This window comes from Artibeus jamaicensis, unplaced genomic scaffold (genome assembly GCF_021234435.1).
Source record: "Artibeus jamaicensis isolate MK-2021 breed Jamaican fruit bat unplaced genomic scaffold, CSHL_Jam_final contig_387, whole genome shotgun sequence".
Classification (NCBI taxonomy): Eukaryota; Metazoa; Chordata; class Mammalia; order Chiroptera; family Phyllostomidae; genus Artibeus; species Artibeus jamaicensis.
The window spans coordinates 22,280,258-22,306,450 of record NW_026521812.1 but is presented as its reverse complement, the minus strand read 5'-3'; the positions used below and the strand labels follow the sequence as shown (position 1 = coordinate 22,306,450).

The 26,193-nt window shown below is 41.5% G+C and overlaps 1 long non-coding RNA gene across 1 annotated transcript; it reads left to right on the top strand.

Annotated features, from left to right (window-relative positions):
- The first annotated feature begins 830 nt into the window (after positions 1-830).
- Positions 831-12,597, top strand: LOC128627367 (uncharacterized). Its single transcript, XR_008391547.1, has 3 exons — positions 831-978; positions 11,324-11,531; positions 12,497-12,597. It is a non-coding gene; the product is annotated as an uncharacterized LOC128627367 (long non-coding RNA).
- Positions 12,598-26,193: the final 13,596 nt, after the last annotated feature.

The following is a 26,193-nucleotide window of genomic DNA, read 5'->3' as shown; positions in this document are numbered from 1 at the left end:
CATCCAGCATACCGGGCACTGAACTTCCGCTCTTAGCTTTTACCTTTAGTGGTTCTCCTTACACTAATGCAGCATTTTTGCTGATGGAGAATAATTTATAATACAATGCAAATATTTCCAGCTGCTAAGAATTTAATTAGCTTGAAACACATAGCAGTCATTTACCCACATGAGCACCTGTCAGCGGAGCTGGTGGGGGTTTAGCCATTCAGTGCAGAAGGAATCCCAGCGGCTGCCAGGGGAAGGCCGGGTCGAAGCCTTTCTCTTGTGCTCAGCAGCCATCACGTACTCGGTAACCACTGACCTCCGCCTTCGGCCCCTGGAAAGTTCTTACTTGTTAGTGTTTCATTCTGAAATAGAGTGCTTAAACATTTAAAGCAATAATAATGCTGATGGTGAGAACTAACATTAATAAAGTGGGAAAATATTTGAGCCGAATAATGACAATGCTTACGTTTATTTACTTAGATTAGTGATTAACATGATTAAAGACTATCTTAGAAAGGCCTCTGAAAGTGTTTGTCTAGCATCAACTGAAATAGCAGGTTAAACTGGGTTTGTTTTTAAACTGCCAGGTTTTAGAGAAGAAAAAAATGTATGTTTTGCCTTTAAATTATAGGTTTTTAAAGGATATTTCAGTAAAGATTTTATGTTGAGTGAACTTGGTTATATTTCTGAAGTTGGTTTTTAAAACTAAAATTATAAAGTAAACACAAAAACCCCTGTTGACTTAATAGTTAACAAGTACGAACTTAGGGCTTTGTCTTTGCTGATGGCTGTGTAACTGATTTATGATTCTCATTTCGGATTCAGTGTTTTCATTCCTGAGAAGGAGCAGCCAAGGGTGCATTTCTAACAAGAATAGCTTCGTGGAGAGAGGCCTGGCTCTGGTCATTGCCATCACTTCTCTTCCAGGTTGCAGAGAGAGCGGCAAGTCAAGTACTGGCCAGGACTGGAGTTGGGCCCATGTGGGAGTAGGTGAGTTGCTGTGCTGAATGACCTGTAGACTTGGGAAGCAGCTCTTCTAGAAAACAAGTACCAGGTATTCTTGCCTAGAAAACAAAATTCAGCTAAACATTCCTGTAAAAGTCAGTATTTAAAAAAAATTCAGTGGGTCATTTACAGCAGCTCCCATTTAGTGAGACTGAAAGATGACTCCATCCACATTCCTTGTCCTGTCAGGACGACCCTCAGCCTACTAAACAGACAAACTGATTGACCTCACTGTGGCCTTCTGGAGCACATGCCACGTGTTGGTGGGGGAGAGCAGCTGGGTGAGGACTGCTTGGTGCAACAAGTTACCAAGGATTTAAAGCAATAAAACAGTGAGTTACTAAATCATCATCCTGCTGTTAATGGTTCATATCCCAGTGATAAATGAGAAACTACTCTTCATTTGTGTCCTTGGTGTCGATTATGGCCCTTCTGATAATCACTGACTGTTGGGGAGTTTATTCATCAAACATTAAGTGTTCACTCTGTACCAGGTACTATTCCAGGCATTGGGAACACGTAGATATATAAGAGAATATCTTCAAGAAATTTCTAGCCTATAAACATTAATCCTATATCTCAGCAAAAATTATAACCCAGCAGCACATGCAAGAGCCATAGGGACCCCAGTGGAGGGAGGGATTTGTCCCATGAAGGGCTGTCAGAGTAAAGGAAATGTTCGCTGGTCTTCCCAGAGAACTAGGTATTTATTCTTGTTACTAAAAGGTGAGTAAGACATTGTCTGTCAGAGGAGGAAAGATTCATAAGCAAAGGAAACAGCATTAGCAATGTCAGAAGGTATATAATGGAGATGGTGAGTTTGGAGAATGTCAAGAAGACTGCTCTGGCTCAAATGTGAAGGCATGCCAGGAAACAAGGTGGACGGATGGTTTGTGCGCAGCCCGTGAAAGGCCTACTAGCCCATGCTCCATTTAGAAGGTATCTTATAAGCGAAAGGCAGCCGTTGGTGATTTTCAGTAGGGGAGAGACACTGTTTTCATATCCTATCTGCTTTGTTTTCATATCATAGCTGGGTGGGTGTCAGTGTGGAGAATGGATTAGAATAGAAAGCTCCTGGAGAAAGTGCAGTTATTATTACAGCAGGTACCCAGCGAGTTAGGAGGGACCCACACCAAAGATGTTATAGTGGGAATGGGAAGGAACAGCAGGCTTGGGAGCACTTTACAGAGGCGGAAATGGCAGGCTTTGAAGACTGGAGTGTGCGAGTAAGAGTGAAATGAAAATGACTTCCTCAGGGTCAGGAGGAGGCTCTGAAGTGAAACAGAAAGCAGGAGGAGGGGCACTTGAGAGGGAATGTAACACTGAGTCTAGGAGACAGGCAAGTGAGGAGTTTTCTAAAAACCCAGGCGTGAATGTTTTGAGAGCGCTACAGTTTTGAAACTCAGGAGCAGGTATGAGCTGAGGCATGAATGTGAAAGTTGAACCACAGTAATGAGTCAAAATGACTAGGAAAAGCCGGAGATGTCTGAAATGGGTCCCTGGGTAATGCTTACTTTTAAGGATAAGGTCATGGGACAAGAATCTGTGAGAGGAAGAAGGAGTAGCCAAAGAGACAGGAGAAAAAAGGAAGGAACGGTGTTCTGAAAGCCAGTGGAAAAGAGTACGTTTTACCTAGAAGAGGATGGGTGCTAGGGTAGGATGCAGCGAACATCCAGAAGGACGACCCCTAAAAGTGGTTTCAGCCATCAGGCGGTCATGGCCAGCGTTGTAGGGCTCTTCCAAGGTCCCAGGGGTGGAATCCAGGTGACGGTGCGCTGTGATGTGGTCAGAAGATGGAGAAGTGGCTGTGTTTTCTTCACATTGTTTTTCTCGTAGAATAGATGGTTTACTACTTCATCTACTCTCTGGCCCATTACTCATGGAGATGTAGGTGACCCAGTTTTTAAAAGCAACTGGCTGGGATTAAAGGGTGCATGACCCAGGCTTGGAAAGCTGGTCCTCTTTTCAAAAATAAATGGCCTCTGTGGAGTTTGCATGTATCTGCCAGTTAGAACTGTAAGGTCAGCTGAGTAAATGAGACAGTTGGACTCGTAGTGTAGTAAGTAGAAAGGCTGCACTAATTGTAAGACAGAGTCCTCAAACTTGACAAGTTTATTGGTCCAGACACGAGTTCTGAAAAGGCCCCCTCCTCCGTACTCTCTCCCCCCACTTCGCTTCTCAGTGCTGCTAGGCCTCCTGTGGCAGAGAAGGACAGAAGGGCAGAGTGGACTGAACAACAAACCACTGTCCTCACACTCCATCTTCAAGTTCATTCTGTGCTAAGCTACTAGTCACTAGTTTCTCCTGTGGGACATGAAATTATTTTCACATAAAACAATCATTGCAAATATCTCCTTCCTTTCTACTCTGAGAACAAGTTCCCCACAGAAACGTAGATGTGCCAAACTATCAAATGTGAACTTCTGAATCAGAAATGCTGTCGAAAGAGCCTATTTTTAATGGATAAACCAGATTTTTATCTGGAGCAGAATTGAGTTCCCCCAGCTCTGGTTCTGCTGCCAAGTCTCCTCAGCTGTGTTTGATTGTTGAATGTATTGGAATCACTAGTGTATTAAGAATTGCTCAAACACATTGGATTGTCTTAAATCCTTAAAGTAACTATTTATGTATAAACACTCGTAAAATTAGAGCTGGCACGAATTTAGGTGGAGTAAGGGACTCTGAGAGAAGCCAGTCACCAGCTGTACCCGCTCCTGAGTGACACTTGCACCACTGGATAATTCTCCCTGCAGCCACCAGAGGACACATTTTCAGCTGAATTAATATTTGAAGCACTTAAAAAAATTGTGTTGACAGGTTGTATCTAGCATTGATTTTCTGTTTTGCATTTTCATTTGACCTGAAATACTATCTTTAAAAGTTTCTTGAATCCTAGAAATAAAAACCAAGTTTAAGCTAAGAATAATGTAAACAAAGTAAGTTTGGAGAGCATTCTGTCCACTTTCCCATTTTCTCCAGTGCTCTAGGCCTGCCGTCAGTGTGCACCACGTACTGTTTTGCCTGGGAGTTGGCCCTTGACACAGACACACGTGACATTTGACAAGCTAGGAAGACTTCTTAGACAAATGCCAGCCCAGAGTTCGAATGGAAATGGGCCATTTAGCAAACAGATACTAAATAGAACCTGTGAGGTGCAAAGATCATGGTCCTACCCCTGTGGGGAAAGGATTTGTAATAAAATCATGCAAGGCTCCATCTGAGAGCTTCTCAAGAGTGAGGCCAAAGCTTGACAAGGCCTTATCAATTTAAAGAGAGAGCAGAATTTTCCTTTTCAACAACTAGGGTTGTCAGGTAAAATATGACAATATTTGGGACATACTTAGACCAAAAAAAATATTTGTTGTTTATCAGAAATTAAAATTTAACTCGATGACCTGTGTTTTTATTCACTAAATCTGTCAGTCCTATCAACAACAAAAGTGAGCATGGCAGTTCAGCACTAGCCCCTGCAACCTGCTATCACCAGATCTGAATCACTAGCAAGAGCCCTCCCAAACTTCTCTGGCCAAATAACCAAACAATAGGGCTCTTTGTACAAAAACAGGTCAAGGCAATACAAATGCAACAAACTAGCTCCTGGGATTGCCCCAGCCCAGCAAAATGATTCAGGTTAGTCCAGGATGATTAGGGGCATAATTGTTTCTTTCCTAATTCCCCCTAGGCTATACTGAGTGACCCCCTACTAGACACTCCTTTGTTCCTGCTTTATCTTCTGCTGTTTAATAATTGAATGTTATTATAGAGTAGAACTCTGTGGACAGAACAAGCTAATTTAGGTCACCCTGCAAGGCAAGGGGATCTCCACCTTCCTTCATTTCAAATCTCAAGATGTGGAGCGTCTAACCTGGGGAGTGCATTCTGTGTCCTGAACTTTTAGCCTCCTTTGGTTGACCTAAAGTCCCTTAGGCCATTTCCCAAAGGAGATCCTGAAATACCCAGAAGCTAAATACAGTGAGTGCCCCAGGCTCTCCCTCCTTGAGCTTTTAGCATTGAAACCCTCAGTTATGGATGGTCTTTAATAAGGCATGGATTCCTACTCTGCTATTAATTCCCAAGTGTTCACCTCCCCTGGGAGCCTCAGAAGCCACGATTGGCAAAAAGGAGACAGTCCTGATTTTCCTGCCCAGGGTGCCTTTATCCCCTTGCCCTCTATGCAGTTGCTTCCTGCGTATTCAAGAAGTGCTTACACTTTCCCTGTTCTTTGTGTTTTGCATTCTTAGCTATTGCACACAATGAGAGGGGCTTATCCCCTTTTAGGAAATTTTTTAGTTTTTTTTAAGAACAGGGCTGACTTTCTGACCTCAAACAACCAGGTAGACCAACACCCAAGAAAGCAAAACACCCTTTCTCTAATGCATCTCAAGGTCTGCTAGGCTGTTGGCTTAGTAGAAATCGCAACCTCGACAACTCACCCCTTGCATCAAGTGCACACACCGGACAAGCCTAGGTGACTGGCTGTCACAGGAGCCCAGGCCTCTCCGAAACCTCCGTGAGAAGAGCTGCTCAGGGAAGACTGGTGTGGAAGGGACAACTTGAGCCAAAACCCTGAGGAAGGAAGTGTTGGATTAGCTTAGCAGAGGGAAGGAATGTGCTCCATTGTAAGACCAGTAGGAATGAAAGTCCAGAAGCTTCTAGTCAGAGCCAGTTTATCCATTAGGCAATATAGACGGAGTGTCTAGGATCTAATTGCTTTCAGGGACCATTGAAAATGTTTGAGATCTGATAAAAAACAACAACAACAATGTGCATTACTCCAAAGAAAAGAAAATACAAAATAGATGTCAATAAATTTTTAACTATGTGCCTGTAAAATGTAAAAACTTTATTAACTGAGCACTTATAAACTTCTTATTACATTTGAAAACAACTTATAGATTAGATTTCCTCACTTCATAGGAATCCCCAAGTATACACTGCCCAGAAATCATAGGCAGTCATTAATGAAATATTTTACCCATAGCCAAATAATTTGAAAAGCAAAATAATACATATCATTTAACATTTTACAGGAAAAAAATTGATTGGGATGTGAGTACATTTTATTTTTTATCTTTTTATTGAATTTATTGGGGTGCCGCTGGTCAACAAAATTATACAAGTTTCAGGTGCACAGTTCACCAGCACATTATCTGTGCACTGTAGTGTGTGTTCACCACCCCCAGTCAGCTTCTACCACCGTTATCACCAACTTTTTATCCATCCCCATTTATCCGCCTACACCCTCCTTCTGCTCCTCCCAAACCTCCTTTCCCTCTGGTAGTCACCGTACTGTTGTCTGTGTCTATGAGGTTTATTTTCTTTTGCGCTTAATCTCTTCACCTTTTTCACCCAGTGCCACAACCCTCCTGCATTCTGACAGCTGCCGTCTGTTCTCTGTATCTATGAGTCTGTTTCTATTTTGTTTGTTAGTTTATTTTGTTCATTAGATCCCACATATAAAACCATGAAATCATAGGATACTTGTCTTTCTCTGACTGGTTTATATCTCTTAGCATAATACTGTCCAGGTCCAGCCATGCTGTTGTAAGATTTCCTTCTTTTTGTGGCCGAGTAGTATTCCATTGTGAAAATGTACCACAGCTTTTGAATCCACTGATGAGCACCTGGGTTGCTTCCATAGCTTGGCTATTGTAAATAGTGCTGCAATGAACACAGGGGACTGTCCGGGTCAAAAGGCTGTTCCATCTTTAATTTTTTGAGGTAACTCCATATTGCTTTCCACAGTGGCTGAACCAGTCTGCATTCCCACCAACAGTGCACAAAGGATCCCTTTTCTCTACATCCTTGCCAACATTTGTTGTTTGTTTATTTATTGATGATAGCCATTCTGCCAGTTAGAGGTGATATCTCATTGTGGTTTTAATTTGCATCTCTCTGATGATTAGTGACATTGAACATCTTCATATGTGTATATGTCCTCTTTAGAAAAGTGTCTATTCAGATCCTTTGCCCATTTTTCAATTGGATTGTTTAATTTTTTGGTATTGAGTTTTATAAGTTCTTTATAAATTTTGGAGATTAACCTTTTATTAGGTGTATTGGCGAATATGTTCTCCCATTCAGTAGGTTGTCTTTTCATTTTGTTGCTGGTTTCCTTTGCTGAGCATTTTTAGTTGATATAGTCCCATTTGGTTTTTTTTTTTTTCTTTCGTTTCCCTTGCCCGAGGAGCTATATCAGAAAAAATATTGCTACAAGCAGTGTCTGAGACTTTACTGCCCATGTTTTCTTCTAGGATTCAAGACCATGTTTTTATAGTCTTGAATCTGACACTTAAATCTTTTTTATTATATTTTATTGATTATGCTATTATAGTTGTCCTGACTTATCCCCCATTGTCCCCCTCCACCCAGTGACCTCTACTCCCTCAGGCAATGCCCCTACTATTGTTCATGTCCATGAGTCATAGTATAAATTCTTTGGCTACTCCATTTCCTACACTGTACTTTACATCCCCATAGTTATTCTGTACCTACTTATTTGTGCTTCTTAAACTCCACACCTCTTCACCCATTCTCCCCCTCACCACCCCTCCAATCTGGCAAACTTCCGGTAGCTAACTTGTTTTCTCCTGTTTTTAGAGTCTCTCTTTCTCTTTAACCTCTGGCCTTTTAATAATAATGTGTCTTGGAGTGGGCCTCTGCCTTCATCATATTTAAGATTCTCTGTGCTTCCTAGACTTGCATGCCTATTTCCTTCACCAAATTAAGGAAGTTTTCTTTCACTTTTTTTTTTCAGATAGATTTACAATTTCTTGCTCTTTCTCTTCTCCTGGCACACCTATGCCACAAAAGTTGGATTGCTTAAAGTTGTTGCAGAAGCTGTTTATACTATCCTTATTTTTTTTTTTGGATTCTTTTTTCTTCTTCTTGTTCTGTGTAGTTGTTTCTTGTTTCCTTATGTTCCAAATCATCAATTTGTTTCTCAGCTTCATCCATTCTACTGTTGTTTCCCTGTAAATTGTTGCTTATTTCAATTAGTGTATACTTCATTTTTGACTAGGTCTTTTTTATGCTGCTTAGGTCCTCAATAAGTTTCTTAAACATTCTTATAAACAGTGGAGCATCAGCTGTGCAGGGGCAGCATGATGGTGCTCCAACCTGGTCTGTGGCTGTCCGCTGGGTATGTTGGCCTTGGGGTTTCCTGGGGATGCAGGCCAAAAATCAGCCCCCACCTGCAACATTTAAGTCTTTAATCCATTTTGAGTTTATTCTGGTGTATAGTGTAAAAAAGTGGTCTAGTTTTATTTTTTGCACATATCTGTCCAATTTTCCCAAAACCATTAATTAAAGAGACTGTCTTCACCCTGTTGAATATTTTTGCCTCCTCTGTCAAATATTAATTGACTAAAAAGTTATGAGTTTATTTCTGAGCTCTCTATTCTGTTCAATTGATCTACATGTCTGTTTTTATGCCAGTACCAAACCATTTTGATTACTATGGCCTTGCACAATAGTATAGTTTGACATCAGGTAACATGATTTTTCCAACTTTGTTCTCCTTTCTCAAGATTCTGTGGCTATTTGGGGTCCTTTGTGGTTCCATACAAATTTCTGTAATATTTGTGCCAGGTCTGTGAAATATGCCATTGGTATATTGATAGGAATTGTATAGAATCTAGAGATCACTTTGGATAGTATGGACAGTTTAATGATGTTAATTCTTCCAATCCATGAACACAGTACATGCTTCCACTTTTTTCTATCTTTTTCAAGTTCTTTCTTCAGTGTCATAGAATTTTCTAAGTACAGGTTATTTTATATCCTTGGTTAAATTTATTTCTAGGTATTTTTTAAGAAGTAGTAAATGAGATTGTTTTCTTAGTTTCCCTTTCTGAGAGTTCATATTGGTGTATAAAAATGCAACTGATACTGGATATTTAGTTTGTATCCTGCTATTTCACTGCATTCATTTATCAGTTATAGTAGTTATCTTGATGGAATGGTTAGGGTTCTCTACATACAGTGTCACATCATCTGCAAATAATGAGTTTTACTTCTTCCTTTCCAATTTAGATGCCTTCTATTTCTTCTTTTTGTCTGATTGCTGTGGCTAGGACTTCTAGTACTATATTGAATAAGAGGTGAAAGCGGACATTCCTGTCTTGTTCCCAACCTTAAGAGAAACACTAGTAGTTTTTGCCTATTGAAGATGATGTTGACTGTGGGTTTGTCATATGTGGCCTTTGTTACGTTGAGGTATGTTCCTTCTATTCCCACTTTACTGAGAGTTTTTATCATAAATGGGTACTGGATTTTACCAGATGCTTTTTTTTTTGCCTCTGTTGATGTGATCATGTGGTTTTTATCCTTCATTTGGTTTATGTGGTGTATCACGTTTATTGATTTGCAGATATTGCACCAACCTTGCATCCCCAGAATAAATTCCACTTAATCATGGCTTATGATCTTTTTAATGTATTGCTGGATCCAGTTTGCTAAGCTTTTCTGAGGATTTTAACATCTATATTCATCAAGGATATTGGCCTTTAATCTCCTTTCTTTATCTGGTTTTGGAATTAGGAGGATGTGAGTACATTTTAATGTATGTGGGATATAAATGGGACAGGGTCTCCAAAATTAAGAGTGTCTAAGGCCAACGGGGGTTTTAAAACAGTAATTACATTGTTCAGAACTATTTACTTACCTTGCCTTTAGGTTCCTATTTGGGATTCCAGCCCAGTGACCTCTGAAGAGCTATTCTGATTAGCACTATGACTAACTACACACAAATAGAATTTATACATAGAACAGAAATTCCTTAAGCTCATAGACAAATGTAAAAACTAAATAAAAGAGCACCTCTCTGAATTCCCACACTAAGAATGATTAGTGTGTAGAAGCTTTCTTTGTTTTTTAGAAAAGGCTTGTGAATACCTCAAGAAAACAAGCTTCCATAATGCTTTTGAGAGTTCTCTGCCCTAGGCCCATCCTGGTGGAGTCCAGTCTGGAATAAATACCTTTGTATTGGGGGGACATTCACTCTCAGCCTTCCATTCTACCATACCCCCCATCATTCTGCATAGGTGAAATTCGGGCAGACTATTAAAGAGAAGGGGTCAGAAATGGGACTGAGGGGAGGGGGCCACCATTTGGTGATAGAGTACAAGGAAGTGGGGAATGGGGCTGTGAAGAAAAGTATGGAAGATAAATATATTTGATGAAGTGACAGTGAATGTGCTGTGATTGGAGCTTATGATTATTAGATGTGATGTTATCCATGATATAACCCTCTTTTATCTGGAGAGAGCAGGGAAAAAGGAGACAGAATGTTCTTTCCCTTGCCCTCCCAAAGTCTGTCTGCAAGTTTAAGGATCGCTCTGTGTTGCATCAATGCTGCAGCTGCCCACACCAGGCCTGTACCCAGAGGTTCAGCACTGTCTGTCTTCTGCTGGTACCCAGGGTCTTCCCAAAGCATGGAGTGGGTGGTGCCTCACCTCTCTTTGCTGGGCCCTAGGACTGCTTCTGTAGAGAGCAGGAACAATAAAATGGCATTGGTCTGGTAAAGATAGTGTAAAGTATATAAAATAAAATGGAGTCACTCGTGTCAACCAAGATGGCTGCCAGTCAGTCATGACACTTTGGTTCAAGAGGGAAACTACCTGTCACACTAGACACATATGGCAAGGAGACACACCTAAGATATCTGCACACATGACCAGAAAAGCTGTGTCTGCAGAGCAGGACCCCCCACAGATGGGCCCCTGGGGAAATTCCACCCTCGGCATCAGGGTTGCCAAGACACCTATCAAGAGATCCAGAAGGGTGGGGTATACCACTTTCAAGATATAACTACAGCAGGCTTTGGACCTCTTCTAGACAGGTGAGCTCACTCCACACACCAGAGTGCCATTCCACACCACACTGGTCTCCCTTGGCATCAGCTGCCAGAGGCTCTGCACTGCTGAACTGAGGACTTCATCTGCCCTGCTGCCCACCTGGATCTGGAGGTCCTTCCTTGCAAGATGCTGACAACTCCCTTGACTACTGTGCTGTCTCCTAGACTTGAAGACTGAGACTCTGGGACTTGTTTCTTTATTACCCATTGATTGCTGTGTGTGTATGTGTTATACTTCTCTTAGAGTGTTAGAGTATGAGTAGTATATTAATATATGTTGATGTTCTACTTTGAGTGAACCTGCATTTACTAAAAGCTGAGTGAATAGCATAGTTACCTCTTGTCTATTCCTTGGTGCAGGGTTGCTCAGTATTCAGGCGGCCACATAGTTGCCCCGCTGACTTATGGGAAAGACTATATTGCAAACATATGCTCATGACAGCCTCCACTGTTCCCTATCAACCTTATTTGCAGCTTCTTGACTGCTACTTTGAAGCCTACCAGCACATGTCGGACCCTGAGGAGAGGTTTGCCTTAGCACAAGTGATCACTGATACCATGCGTAGGTGCCCAAAATTGACCTCAGCCACCCTTACTTCAGTGAGGCCTGCTGAGATGAATGCCTCTGAGGAACTAACTGAGGCTTCACCTGCAGTTAGAGAGGAACATCCTCAACAAGCACGTGAGTACAGTTGGCTTTTAAAATAGTACATGTGAGAAGAAGATGGAAAACGTGACCAGAGCTGAAAACCATTTTCTTTTCATTGTGGGCCCAGAATCTGGGATTTCTAGGGCAGCATGTACAGCATGCTTCTTTGTAAGCTCATTTGCACTGTTGAATTCCAAGCATAACCACAGTCTTAGAGGGCGGTTTCCAACCCTGACTACATATAATGGTCCACAACAAATGGATTATAAACTTTATTGGTAAAGAAGGAAGGACCAACCATATCCCTTTATAAGACATTGATGTATATAGTTATGTTTATTATTTTTTAACGCTGTGACTATTTTTAGAACATTAAATGGAACAAAAACAGTGTCTGTCCTCTGGGGGAAAGCTAGTGGCAGGAAGTGACAGGTGATAAAGATGGTTCCCATAGTGGATTGAGTGCGGGCCTGCGAACCAGAGTATTGTGGTTCGATTCCCAGTCACGGTACTTGCCTAGGTTGCAGGCCAGTTCCCAGGGGGCACATGAGAGGCAACCATACATCGATATTTCTCTCCCTCTCTCCTTCCCTTCCCCTCTAAAGATAAATAAATAAAATCTTTAAAAATAAAAAAACACTGAAATTTGAATTAGAAAAAAAAAAGTTTTTAAAAAGATAGTTCCCGTACATTTATCTCCCTTAGACCTAGGTGGAATTGTTTCCCTGTAGTCAATTATTTGACTAAAAGAAGTTTTCTTGTGCTTCTTAAGACTGAGTGAAGTTGGCTGCCTTTGCTTTTCTTGGCTAACCCTTGGTTCTGACTGAGAGGCCAGCATGTTCCTGTATGAGAGGATCTTCAAAATTATGTCTGGCTGAAAGTGGGTCAAACAATGAAGAGATGCAAAGGGCCAATGTTTTTCTCATGCCAAGGCTCATAACTCACATCCATGGGAAAGTTTAACTCTTCTAATTTTAACCTGCATGCTACATTTCTAGATAGAAGTTCAGTGGGAGTATGTCCTGAGGCTTCAGCGAGAAGGCCATCCAGAGGATAGAAATAACTGTGGACTCCCCCTAACATAATTTGTGAACAACTTAATTCCATCAACAATAGCTGGTAAGCTGGTATTGCCTTTAGATATTTGACATTTAATCTTCTAGATAAGTTAGGGTATGACGTTAAGTCCAGATACTATTCTACAAAGCACCTCTTAAGTATTTTGGAAGAGGAGAGAAGTAGAAATAAAAGCCACCAAAGAGGGATTTCCTTGCATCCTCAGTATTGTTTGCTTTGTAAGTAACAAACAATAGAAGGTCAACTTTAAACTCATGCCCCTGGATGCTGAATCTTCTCTTCCTGAGAAGACCTAAAAAAAGCAGTGCCACTTGAAATGCCATCAGAGGATTTAGTCAGAGCTTCCACATAGCCGACCTGTATGAAACTTGGATGTGCTTAAAGCTTTCTCAAAAAGAAATGTCTTTTTTTTGGAAAATGCCACCAAAAATGTTTCTGCTGATCCCCCACCCCTTGAAGGAATACATGCAATTTCCTGAGACCACTCAGAAGGGGTACATATTTTGTCCCCTGCTGGTATGTAGTATGACCTCTCCCCCCTTTCCCTGACAGTGTTTGAGGGTGGAGGCGGAACCAAGAAGTGGGTGACCAGCCCGAGGTTGTCTGTGTGGCTCAAGATTGCAGTTTCTCTATTGCCTTCAGATGGGTGGAAACATTGTCCAATGCCTTTCAATATCTAACAAGTTTTGGTGAGCGCTTACATGCACTGGGCAGCACACTAGGCGTGTGCAGTTCACACACATGTGAATGACAGAAGCATGACCCTATGCTCCTGTGAAGTACACGGTGTTCCACAGGACAGACAGACTTTCAGTGGGAAAATGCCACAGTGGTTATGGTGTCATCTTGGGGACCAAGTGGGTGCCATGAGACTTCATAGCTGTCTCCTGAGAAAGAGCCCTTGGAGACCCAGGCACAAGACTGCATTTCCTCTGCAGACATTTCTTGGGACTGATTTCTTCACCAGTCCTGAGAAAAGTCTGCAGAGGAAATGCAATCTTATTACCAGTCCTCAATAAGCTTGGGACACCAGCTGTGTATGTATGTGCAACTTGCTGTGGTAAGAATCTACTGTGTAGAAAATGAGTTTTTTGGCAGAATATGTCAGGCCCATTTAGATGCTAAGTCCTGTCAGCAGAGTCTCAAAAGCAATTGGTATCTGCTGGATAAGATTCCTTGTATGCCCAAGGATTCTTTGTATTTTTTAAGAACTAGGAGTAGGGAATCCTATTTGCATAGGTTTAAGAACTATTTCTATTGTTTAGTTCCATGCAGGTGTAGAAAGGACCTTGGCCTGTGCTGTACCCTGCATTTGCAAAGGAAATACCCATAGAAAGTGTTTGGTCATCTCCGCCTCACTCATTTATAAATATAACATCCTTATGGCAAACACGAATGAGTCTGTGTTTGTCACCCCCTCGGTATGTGGCATGGCCTCTCTCCCCTTTCCCTTACAGCCTTTGTATATAGGATTTAAAAATTGTTTTTGTCCATTAACATTTTGGGGGGAAAGTGGATACAGACTCAGATGAAAATAGAAACTAACCATGGGAATTATTTGTTTAACATTTAGTCATTTTTAAGTTACTGCCTTTCTAAATATTTGAATAAATATTGATTACCAGCATGCTGACAGGTTTGTTATATACAGTTAAAGAATCTTACTCTTATTGTACTTTTAGAATAAACTCCTATATCTTCCCATTTTAAAAGGGTTCCCATAAAAGCAAAGAGCATGTTGAATAATCTGATGCATTCCCTGGACAGCTTCTGAGGCCTCTTCAAGTTCCTGGTTTTTAAAAAATAATGTCCTAGTTTAAAGGAGCTGTTTTATTGGTCTTTAATTTTTTTTAAATTCAAATATCTTTGGAAACAGATTAAATTCTTCATTGTGTAAATTGACACTAGTTGCTCCTTTTTTTAAGCCCAGCTTTGAAAAACATGTGTCTGCTGGGGTCCCACCCCTTCCCCGGGGCCCGGTCTCGCTGATCCCCGGGGCCCTGGAGCACCTCTTCCAGGAGGGCCACCACCCCTACTCTGCAGCTGGCACTGCATGTGTGGCTCGCCCGGCCAAACCCGAGCCCTGGGGCAGTGCACAGACCCAGGAAGATGTAGGCTCGCAGAAAGGGGGCGGTGGATCCTTGGCAAAGAGAATGTTTCCTCCCAGATGTTCCTACTTAGTTTTGTTTTTCTGTTTGGCTCTATTCCTCCCCCGTTTGGCCAGAGACAGATCATAGTCCTAGGCCTTGCCAACATTTTTATGTGATTTTTTTTCGTTTTGTTCAAGGTTTCTGGTTTATCCAGATGCTGCTACAATGAAAGTTGAAAGGGAGATGTATATAGGTATGTGGGAAATGTTTTCTGGTTTATTATTCATATTTTAACAATATACATTTATAAATGGAAGTTATACATTCTCTTTCCACTAAGACTCTTTCTAAAGCTCACTCCTTTTGTCCTGAGCTAAGAGTTGGTAGAGAAGAGAGAGGACCGAACGTGAGGTCAGGGACCTGGACTACAGTTCAGCCCTACCATTAACTTCTGTGTGACCCCGAGCCGGTCTCTCAGCCTCTCTGAGCCTCACTCTCTCCTATTTAGTAACATTGTGTTTGCGTATTTGAAAGCGAGTGGTGGTGAGTGAGACTGATGATCTCTAAAGGCCCTTCCAGCTCTAACAATCCATTGTTCAAACTGTGGCCTGACAATGCGCATGGTGTTTGCAGTTGGATTTTAATTCTTTTATTTTTCAGTTAAGGCTCCACCACTGAGTCTGGGTTCCAGTGTGGCTGTACTCTGCGTGGGTACTTGCTGTATATAAAGGAATTTTCAAGGGCTCAGCTGCTAAAAATATGTTTCATGTGTCCGGCTTGGCTTCCTATTCCCTCCTGCCCAAATATTTAATTTTCAATTAATTTTAAGTTGGTCAAAATAATATAATACAGAATTTTATCAAAGGGGAAAAGCAAAAAAATTATCCTAAATATGACCACTCTTATGCATTCATGACCATTTTTCTGAATTCAAGTATTCTTCATTTTCATGTTTTACATAGTTATAATCAAACACTTCATGCAATGCCATCTCTTGTTTTCCTCAGTTAACATTACATTGTTTATTTTTCTATATTGCTAACTAGTCTTTATGCTTGCTTTTACAACCGCATCATTTTCTTAAGTAGTGATCGTAACTTCTCTAACCATTTCCTTGTCGATGGGCATTCAAGTACATTTCTAATTTTCCATTATTATTAAAAATGCTTTAAGGTACCTCTCCATGCTTATGGATTTTTCCATATTTTGAATCAGTTCCTTCTGATAAATTCTTGGAAGTGAAATGGCTGGAACAAAATTTAAGTCTTTGGATAACATGTTGGCAGACGGCTTGTCAAGAGTCGTGCTGGTTGGGGTGGTGAACACACAGATATACAGGTGATGTGTTATAGAAACTTACATAACTTTATTAACAAATGTCACCCCAACAAATTCTATACAAATTTTTAAAAAGGACTTGTGCCAAGTTATGATGCCACCAATTATGTTTAAGAGTGCCAGTCCTGTTACACTGGACAGTTTCAGGGGTCAACATAGAATATCTGTACCAATACACGCATATATAGAAAAGGTGGAGTTGTATTGTAAATTCATATTCTCTTGCTATTTGTTGAGATTAAATATTCTTCTAAATGTCTTGTTACAAGCTATATTATTTTTGTGAATTTTATGTTCTTTCCCTTTTATTTATTTCTTAGAATTATAATGTTGTTCTTACCCACTTATTCAAATTCTTCTTAAATAAAATTTTTAATCCTTTCATCATCATATTTTCTGCAAATATTTCCTCCAAATTGTTTTTTAATTGCTAACAGAAACTTATTTTTATATAGTAAAATCTGTTGATCTTATCCTTTGTGATTTCTTCTATATTCCTAAGTCCATAACATAAATATTCCCCTAGATATTTAATATTTATTTTATTCTAATTTCTTAAAATTTTAATTTCACTTAAAAAGTATTCAACCCCTTTAGTATTCCACCTGGAATGTGTGTGTGTGTGTGTGTGTGTGTGTGCGCGTGCGTGCGTTGTGAGGTGGGGCTCAAAATTGAATTTTCCCCAAAATAACCAGTCACGTATCCTTATAGTTTACCAAGGATTTTTTTCACTTTGTATTACAGCACCAGATATTTAAAATGTATTTTAAATTATTTTATAAATCATAGTAAATATCTGAGATACCTATCTAGGCTCCCACTGACTGATACCACACAGTTTTAATAATTATTACTTTTGAATTGTGTTCAAATTCAGATCTAGAATTGATAAATATGTAAATTAAACTTCTGTATTAGGCCAGAAAAGGGGGCACGTATTACCCTCAGAAGACGTGTAGGAATTAGTTTAATATATTTCATTGAAGAATTAAGGGGACTAATGGGTAATGTAAAAAATACATTAAAGATTAAATTAATAAAAATAAATGTATTACTTCAGAAGACTTCAAGAGCATAGCAACTGCATCCTTGAACAGACCAGGTTTTCTGCAGACAGACAGATAGATAAGGGAGCTCTCGCGGTTAGGGAGTGAAACCCAGAAAGGCAGAGCCGTCCCAGCCTGGGTCCTTGCTGGGTCCTTGCTGGGACTGGTATACGAGAGGGCAGCAGAAATGGCAGAGCGGAGGAGCCGACTGTGACAGGGGGCACTGGAGAGAGTGTGGCTATTTCACAATTGGCTCAGGGATGGCTCTGTAAAGCAGTTTAGTTCCTGAAAATCCACTGAACTCGGAATTAGGAAACCTAAATGTGCTCTTGTACTGCTGTGTGGTGCTTAGGAAGTTTCAGCGTTGCTTCAGACCCCTCCCTGGTCAAAGGGAACTAACGGGGTCTGCAGTGCCCACTTTCTGGGGGTCTTGTGAAAGTAAATGAGTTAATATACACAAAAATACTTCAAATTTTTGAAAATGCAATTAGAGGGGCTTATAAGAAATTGTTGTTTTTACTAGCCACTAAAATACTTGACAAATATCAGGGACTTCTATTTCTGTTTAGGTTGTCTTTGTTGTTTTTATTCTTTATTTTCATTTAAAACATTTATAATAATGATAGCAACAAATACTATGTACCAGGCATTTTTGCAGCTATTAACTCACTGAACCCTCTTAACAATATTACTAGGTAATTATTATCTATTAGTGCTTATTATCTGCTGTTATTCCCCTCTCTTTACAATGAGACTAAGAGACAGTGAAGTTGAATAAATTGCCGTAAATCTCACAGACTGTAAGTGACAGAGTCAGGGTTTGAGCCCAGAAAATCTGCATCCAGAGTCTGTGCCACTAACAGTATTTTTCCTAATATGTGATATTTCTTTTTTCTATATTTTAAAAAGTGCTTTGTTTTCTTCCAGCTGTTTTCAGCTAGTGATGAGAGACCCCTTTCTGGTAGGGGAGAGAGGCCTGCTTGCACTCCGGTCTGCAGCAGCCGGAAGACAGAACCAGGGCCAAGGTTCTCACGTGCTGCTCCTGGAGATGTTTTCCAAACCTCTGGAACTTGTGATCTGCCGCCGCTGCCACTGGCTGATAAAAATGCTCTGGCGAACATACACTTAGCTCGGTCAGTAGGGCACTGTGGATCCAGATGGGAGATAACAGACAGTTGGTCCTCCTGCCTACAAGCCTTGCCTCCTCTGTGCCCCCAGAACAGCCAGAGTAAACTTTCTAAGTCACTGAAATTATCTCCTGGCACCCTTGCTTGCTCCTTCTCTCATGCAGGCCTTTCCAGGTGCCTCTCTGACCACTTAGCTAGGCTGGATTTTAGCACCTGGCCTTCCTCTCCATTCTGCACATTGCCTTGTAACAAGAGGCTTACTATTGGTTTATGGTTTTCCTATAGTAGAAGCTCTCTGAATGCAAAATCCCCCTGTGTGCTGTTTTCCATGGGATTCTGTCACCTGGGGTCAGGTGTGGCCTACACCCGGCCCTCAGCGAAGATTGATTGGCTTTTTCTCTTGAATGCAATGAGGTTGAAGAGCAGCAGAGCAGAAGTGGCGGCAGGCCGAGGGCTGAGGCAGTGGCAGCATCCAGGCCTGCTGGAGGCTCAGCAGGAGGGGGAGGGAAAGAGTAATGAGTGACATTTTAGGTATGAGTGTGAGGTGATAGTAAGACATCCAAGTGGACATGTGCCATAGCAGGGAAAATGAGACTAGAGGGTTTGTCGCCAACTTCTATGAGTTCTAGTGCATTCTGATCCCCACGAGAGGCCCCGTAGCTCGAAGGGTCCAGTCATCTACCACTGGCCATTTTTGAGGGCCTGCTGTGGCCTCGATCCGTACTGGGGACTTTACATGCACTAGTTCTTTTAATTCTCAGAATATCCTTATGGGGAAGCTGCAAACATTTCACCAGTGAGGATGTAGGGGCCCAGAGAAGTTAAGTAATTTGCCTAAGGTTACAAAACTAGGAAGTATAGCCAAAAATATACAAATTAAAACCATAAAGTTGTTAACCTTTATGATACTACCTCCCCATAATTTCTGATCCTTTGATCTTCTCGAGCTCACAATCTAATAGTAGCCCCAATGCAGTTCGATACGACGTTTAGCCTGTGAACGGTATGCTGCAGGAGCACAGAAATGGAGCATTTATTTCCTTCTTTTTAAGTGGATCAGGGAAGGCTTCCTAGAAGAGGGACTGTTATGGGCTGAATTGTATCCCCCTCAAAATTGAAATGTTTAAGTCCTAACCCCCAGTACCACAGCATGTGAGTTGGTTTGGAGATAGCATCTTTACAGGAGTAATCAAATTAAAATGAAGTTATTGAGGTGGGCCCTATTCCAACATGACTGGTGTGTCCTTATAAGAAGAGGAGATCTGGACACAGACAGACAGAGAAGAATATAATGTGAAGACCCAGGACAAGACAGCCAACTATAAGCCACGGAGAGAGGCCTGGAACAGACCCTCCCTCACCGCCCTCAGGAGGAACCAACCCTGCAGACACCTTGATCTCAGACTTCCAGTCTCCAGGACTGTGAGGCTGGGTTTCTGTTGTGAAAGCCACCCAGTTTTTGGTACTTTGTTACAGCAGCCTAGCAAACTAATATACACCAGAGGTGCCATTTGAACTCAGCCTTAAAGCACCACTTTCTCAAGAGGGAGAAATGTGTTAGAATGGGGGTGGAGGAGGAGGAGGTGCTGTAGACGTGTAAGGCTGAAATGCCGGAGGGACCTGGCTGCGAGCTGCGGAAACTCAGGAGCAGAGCTTAGAGTTGAGGCAGGACAGAGGTGGGGGTCACAGATTCTTATACTGGAAGGCATTGTTCCTGCTTGGGGTTGGAAGGTGGATGCCCCCAGGAAAGGATGGAGAAGATGGGAAGAGGACTGGGTTTGGAACCTTGAGAACACACCAGGATTTGAAAATAAAGAGAAGGAAAAGTCAGTGAAGACTGAGAGAGTGCAGCCACGTGGCCACGAGGCGGGAGCATGGACAGTCCCCTAAGGTGGGGACAGAGGTCAGCCTTGAAGAGTTGCAAGAGGAGATGGTGAACCTTGAACCGAGGGCAATGTTGGTGACCTGATGAGGGCTCTGAGGACAGAGCCAGCCTGCGGGAAATGAGAGCTGAGAAAGTGCCCAAGCACATCTCCTCCTACTTCACTACTATTTTCGGCTGTCAGAGCAGAGGACAGAAACCAGACCTTTGTGACTCATGCACTTCCTACCCTACTCAGCTTACCTTGTTTTGCCTTTTGCTTTTGTGCTTATTCTGATGTTTTGGTTTTCTTACCACTTACTTTCCTTTTAGGGGAAATAAAAGAAACCATTGTTGGCTCTTTTACCCCCCTTTCAGTCTCTATAAGGAAACTCATGGGAGGTGGGTTTTGAAGGGTTCCATCAGTATCTGAGGCCTGTTAACTTTGAATTTGCATCACACAAGGACAAGGTGGATGAACCACCTCCTATCTTTACCACCTCTCTGCTAGAGGAGAGTGATCGAGTTGACAGGTGAGCCTTAAGAGGGTCAACAGAAAAATAATGTAATGGTAGAATGAATGACCAGTGAGAAAGATCGTTTCTACCCCCACTGCACACACAAATGCAAGCATATTTCTAAATTCATTCCCTTATAATGGAATGAATTTAGTTCTACCTGCCATAATGCTACTTCTTTTTTAATAAGAGGGGAAAATAAGATCTCAGTCATGGAGAATAATTGGATCTAAAAACGTTGAGTAACTGAGAAATGGAAGAATCAGATCAGAGAGTTCAAATGAGAGGGAATCATGGGCTCAGGCAATTCCCCACGTTGACCGTGTGCTCCTGAGCAGAAAGGGGGTGAAGGTTGGTCTAATGGGGCAAGGACCATAGATCGCAAGTCCAGGTCCCTTCTCTCCCTTTCCCTGGGACCAGGAAGAAGTCAGTCGAGTGTTTTGAGCCCCATTTCCTCAAAACTCTAACGTCATGTACAAATCTAACACGCATGGCAAAGTCTCGGCCAGGTTCTTTTGTTGGTCTGTGACAAAAGCTGAAACCTTTTCAAACCACTGAAACCTCTTGTTCATGCCCTACAAGTTCAGCCCATTGGCAAAAAGAAAGCACTCTCGCCAGGAATAGATCATGAATCTACCCAAAATTTCTGCCTTCTTCTTTCCTTCCCTTGTAGTCTGCCTTCCCCTAAGGGGGACCCAGCTCTATGCTTGGATGTTTCTGGTCCTGACCCCACCTTCCCAAGGGAAGGCAAAGAGGGCTCCAAGAGGGAGAGTCACCTTTATTTTGCTGATGTGGATCACTGCTCAAAATATAATTGAATATGGTAATACGTTAAAGGACTCACCTTCCCCAGAGGGAGCATGGGTTAGAATGGAGGGGTTAAGATGATACATACAGTATCCCAGAATTTCTCAATCTTGGCACTATTGAAACTCTTTCTTGTAGGGGCTTTGTATCAGGGGCTGTTTAGCATCATCCCTGACCACTACCTACCAGGTGCTAGTAGGACCCCTTCTTCCCATTTATGACAATCAAAAATGTCTCCAGACATTGCCAAATGTCCCCTGAAAGCAAAACATCCCCCTGTTCTATCCTGTCACACTAGCTAAACCAAAAAGAGAATTCACCGTGAGGATACAGAGATACCGCACAGAAGCTGAACGCGGGAGGTGCAGTCGGGCCCCAGTGAAGGCTGAGTCTCCAGCCTAGAGCCCAGCTATTCTCTGTCTCTCCAACGGCCTCCTTCTGGAGCTGGCGTTTTCCACTGCTGTAAAATAGGACATATTTTTTGTTCAGTTGGAATCAACAAAATAGCAAAAATTGCCCAAGTGCTCTGTGGCCTGGCCAGGCAGTGAGTGGCCCTCCCAGGGATGACCCAGAGGCCCTGTAAGGTCATGAAAGCCTTCCAAATTACTAGAGGGAGGTTTACGCATCCAAGGAATTTGTGTCTTAAGGTTGCATTTATTTTGTGTATGTTAATTTCTTAAAGTTGCCACTTCAGAATTCCACTGTAACAACAACATACATTGAACATACACACAGTGACTTACATTTTAAAAAGCACATTCGTGCAAATTGTTCCAATTAATATTCGTCATAACCATGTATAAGCGATAACCCATTTACAGATGAAGAAACCAAAATTCAGAGATATTAAATTACTCAACAGAGTCTCATAGTTATGGACAAAGGACAATGGCCCAAGGCGGACACATGGTTACAAAGAATATTTAGATGACAGTGAGGGCAATGGGAGAGAGTTAGAACTGGACAACTTTTAATGAGTGGACAGAAGAGTCTGAGTCAGTGAAGGGCCTGAGTTTACTCAAGGTTCCAGAGAGGAAGACACTTTCCTATATCTACCCTTCTAGGTTCTTTCAGCTGGCCTAATAATCAAATAGAAATGAGACAGTTGAATAAGACAAAATCACCAGATTTAATTACACACATACACATGGGAACCCTGCACACATGGGAGGTCCAAAGGAGCGGGGGAGGAAAAATGGCCCTGGTCAGTGTGGCTCAGTTGGTTGGAGCATCACCCCATAAACCCAAAAGTAGCAAGTGTGATTCCCAGTCAGGGCACATGCCTAAACCATGGGTTCCATCCCCCGTCTGGGTGCCTACAAGAGGCAACTTACTGAGGTTTCTCTCTCGCATCAATGTCTCTCACAGTGATGTTTCTCTCTCTTTTTCTCCCTCCCTTTCCCTCTGTCTAAGCATGTCCTCAGGTGATGATTTTTTTTAAAAGGAAAAATGAGGTAGTAACTCTCTGAGCTAAGGAATTGGGCAAGGCCCCTGGGGCTTCAGAGAGGAGGAAGATCATCTGCAGGACAGCAAGTACAGATGCACAGCGATTAGGAGTTTGCGCCGCCCTACGTATAAGTCATAAAAAGTTATTTCTGAGAATAACTCCTTTTACGGACAAGGCCCTTAATTTAAATTCTTTCTGAGAGAGGTAAACATTTCTCATAAGCCCGCAGGCTCTCAATTGCCTTCAGCACAAAACAACCCACATGCCAAAGTGTGGAGGACTCTTCTGAACTCCTTCAAGGTCAAGAAGGCAAGAAGAAAAACAGGAGAAAACAGTGGAATAGCGATCAAGAGACAAGAAGTTCAAATGCTCCAGGGTAGTTGTTAACCACAGCTGAACTACAGGAGGATCAAGTCCAGTAAGGATCAAAAAGACCCCAGAGCCCTTCAGTCTTTCAGTGGAAATATCAAGTCTTGCGTAGCCTGCACTTGCTGTTACTACTGATGTCCTAGAGCCTCTAGACAGGCTACTCTGTCCCAACAGAATGGGTGAGGCAGGAGATAGTCAGGAAGCAGGGAACTCTGGAGGTGCCCCAGGGCTAAGATAAAGGACATCCATACAAGGCAAAGACTGGGCTAAGACCAGTTGTTCCTGCTTTCTGGAAAAGTGCTGAATCATGGTGACTCATGAATGCACCTGCACAGAAAATGCTACATGACCCCTGCTTCATTATAATTGCATTATTATAAATTAACATTGTGCGACCCCCTTCTCCAGAGTCCAATCAAAAAAAAAATCATGGGAGACCACATGCACAGTAGCTTTGAAATGCAATTACTTGTACATGTGCAATAAAAGCCTGCCAAAAAACTAGCCAGAAAGGTTCTGCCCTATAAGAATAGAATCCCTCCAGCCATGAGGTCAGTCTCTGCTCAGAGTTGGCCCACTCCCATGTTTTGTGGAGTGTACTATCACTTAATAAATCTGCTCTCTCTCTTTATGCCATGAACTCTGTGTGTTCAGTTCAATTCTTTGTCCGCCATCACCAAGAACCTGGTTACCTGTGCCCACCTGCGACATGGGCAGCTCTTGACTAATGGCGTGGCACACTGAAACCATGTCATGTTGCTTCTTAATGGATGTTCTCCTCCTACTCTTGTCTTGGCCGTCTCTGAGGTGGATGATAACCAAGTTGGAAAATTTAGTTTTTATACAAAGAAAGCTATCCTTAAGGTAAAGTATTTTAATTCTTTAAAAAAAAACCCTAAATTGTATTTAAAAATACAATTTCTCATTAAACATTAAAAATTCTAATGTTTAATTTATATATGACTGGCTCTCACATATAAGAAAGCTTCCATCTTCATAAGTAATGACAATGACCTTGCCTTGTTTGATGTGCACATTGTCCTGGTTTGAACTACAGAGACTGTAATATCTGTTGCAATAACTTCTGTTAGATGTTGTTAAAAAGAAGCACTTGTAGTGAACCATCTTTGCATCAAGCTTTTAAAGTATATACACTTGTTATTGAAGCTTTTATCTGACCTTTTTAAACCTGGTGCTGTTTTTTCCCTGCCACTCAGATTTCTTTCTTTCCATGTGTGTATGTGTGGGTCTGTAGTGTGTGTGTGTGTGTGTGTGTGTGTGTGTGTGTGTGTGTGTGTGTTTAACATAAATCTAATTTTGGCAGTTTTACAAGAGCCTGCCCCTGAGCATATGTTTGCTAGTTCATCAGAGCCTGCTCATCCTTTTCTGACATTTGGGGAAACTTGATGGTGTCCAGCTACAGAGCAATTCGAGCTTGGGGGCTGCTTTTATGGATGAAATGTTGCTTAGGGAGAGAGAGATCCAGTCTTGTGACTGAGGAACAAGGATCTCAGCTCATCCTGCAGTTTGATTTATGTATATACATGCTGAACAAGTGGTGACCTCAACCCTCAACTTTACTTTTTCCTGTTTGAGAGAAATTCCTAACACCTTTCATATTTTCTTGTTGTAGCTCTTGTTCCACTCAGGAGTGGAAAATATGCAAGTGACCCTTGCATGTCAAGCTCCTCAGAAAAAGCACCTCCTTTGATGGTGGCTGTCCATCATGTCTTCTTCGATCACACTCCCCAAGGGGGCTGCCCTGCTGGTTGCAAGGTCAGCTTGTAAGGTCGAGGAGCCCAGGCAGACTACCACTTCCAGCAGCTGCCCCTTTCTTCCCTCTTACCCTTTCTACCTCTGCCTCTCCCGCTGTCCCTTCTCCTCCCCCTTTCCCTCCTTCACATTCTCTCTGTTTTCCTTCTTTTTATCTTCTTCCCTTCCCCCTTCCTCTTCTTCCTTCTTTCTTAAAGTGATTCAACATAGGACAAAATCTTTACTGGATCTTTTAATTTTTAGTAATTTGCTAACAACTTTTTCTGTATACGTAACTCTATAATATTGACTAGGTAGAATAAAAAAACCTTTCCTTTCACCCATGACCTTTGTAGATAAATGTTTCCATTGTTTTATGTTTTATACTTCCTGTATGTCTTTTTGCAAAAGTAAGCAGATACTTTTGTTCCTTCTTTTATCCACAAAAGTTAACACACAATATGTACTCTATCTTTTTCTGGGTTTATTTGTTATTGAGGTATAATTTATATTACATAAGATTTACTCCTTTTCAGTGTTTAATTCAGAAGATCATGCAACCATCATCATTATCTGATTCCAGAACATTTCATCACTCTCGAAAGAATGTACTCGTTAGCATCAGTCCTATTCCTCCCTTCCCTGGCCCCCAGCAACTAGAAATCTGCTTTGTGTCTCTACAGACCTGCATATTCTGAACATTGTGTATAAATGGAACCAAAACACATCTCCTTTTAGGTCTGGATTTTTTTTTTTACTTAGCATTATGTTTTCAAGTTTTATTCATGTTTTATTGTGTATCAGTACTTCATTCCCTTTTACTGATGAGTAATATCTTATGGATATACCACATATTGTTTATCCATTCATCAGTTGACAGACATTGGCTTGATTTTACTTTTTGGCTGTTATGAATAATGCTGCTATGAATATTCAAGTACCAGTTTTTGTAAAGATGTATGTTTTAGTTTTCCTAACACTTGTTATTGTCTCTCTTTTTTATTTTAGCCATCCTAGCGGGAGTAACATGATATCTCATTGTGGTTTTGATTTGCATTTCTATAATTACTAATGACATTGAGCATCTTTTCATGTGCTTATTGGCCATTTGTATATATTTGTTAGAGAAATATCTATTCAAATCCTTTGTGCTTCTACAAATTTAGATTTTTGTCTTTTTATTATTGAGTTATAAGACTTCTTCATATGTTCTGAATACAAGTATGTGATTTGCGAATATTTTCTCCCATTCCGAAAGCCATC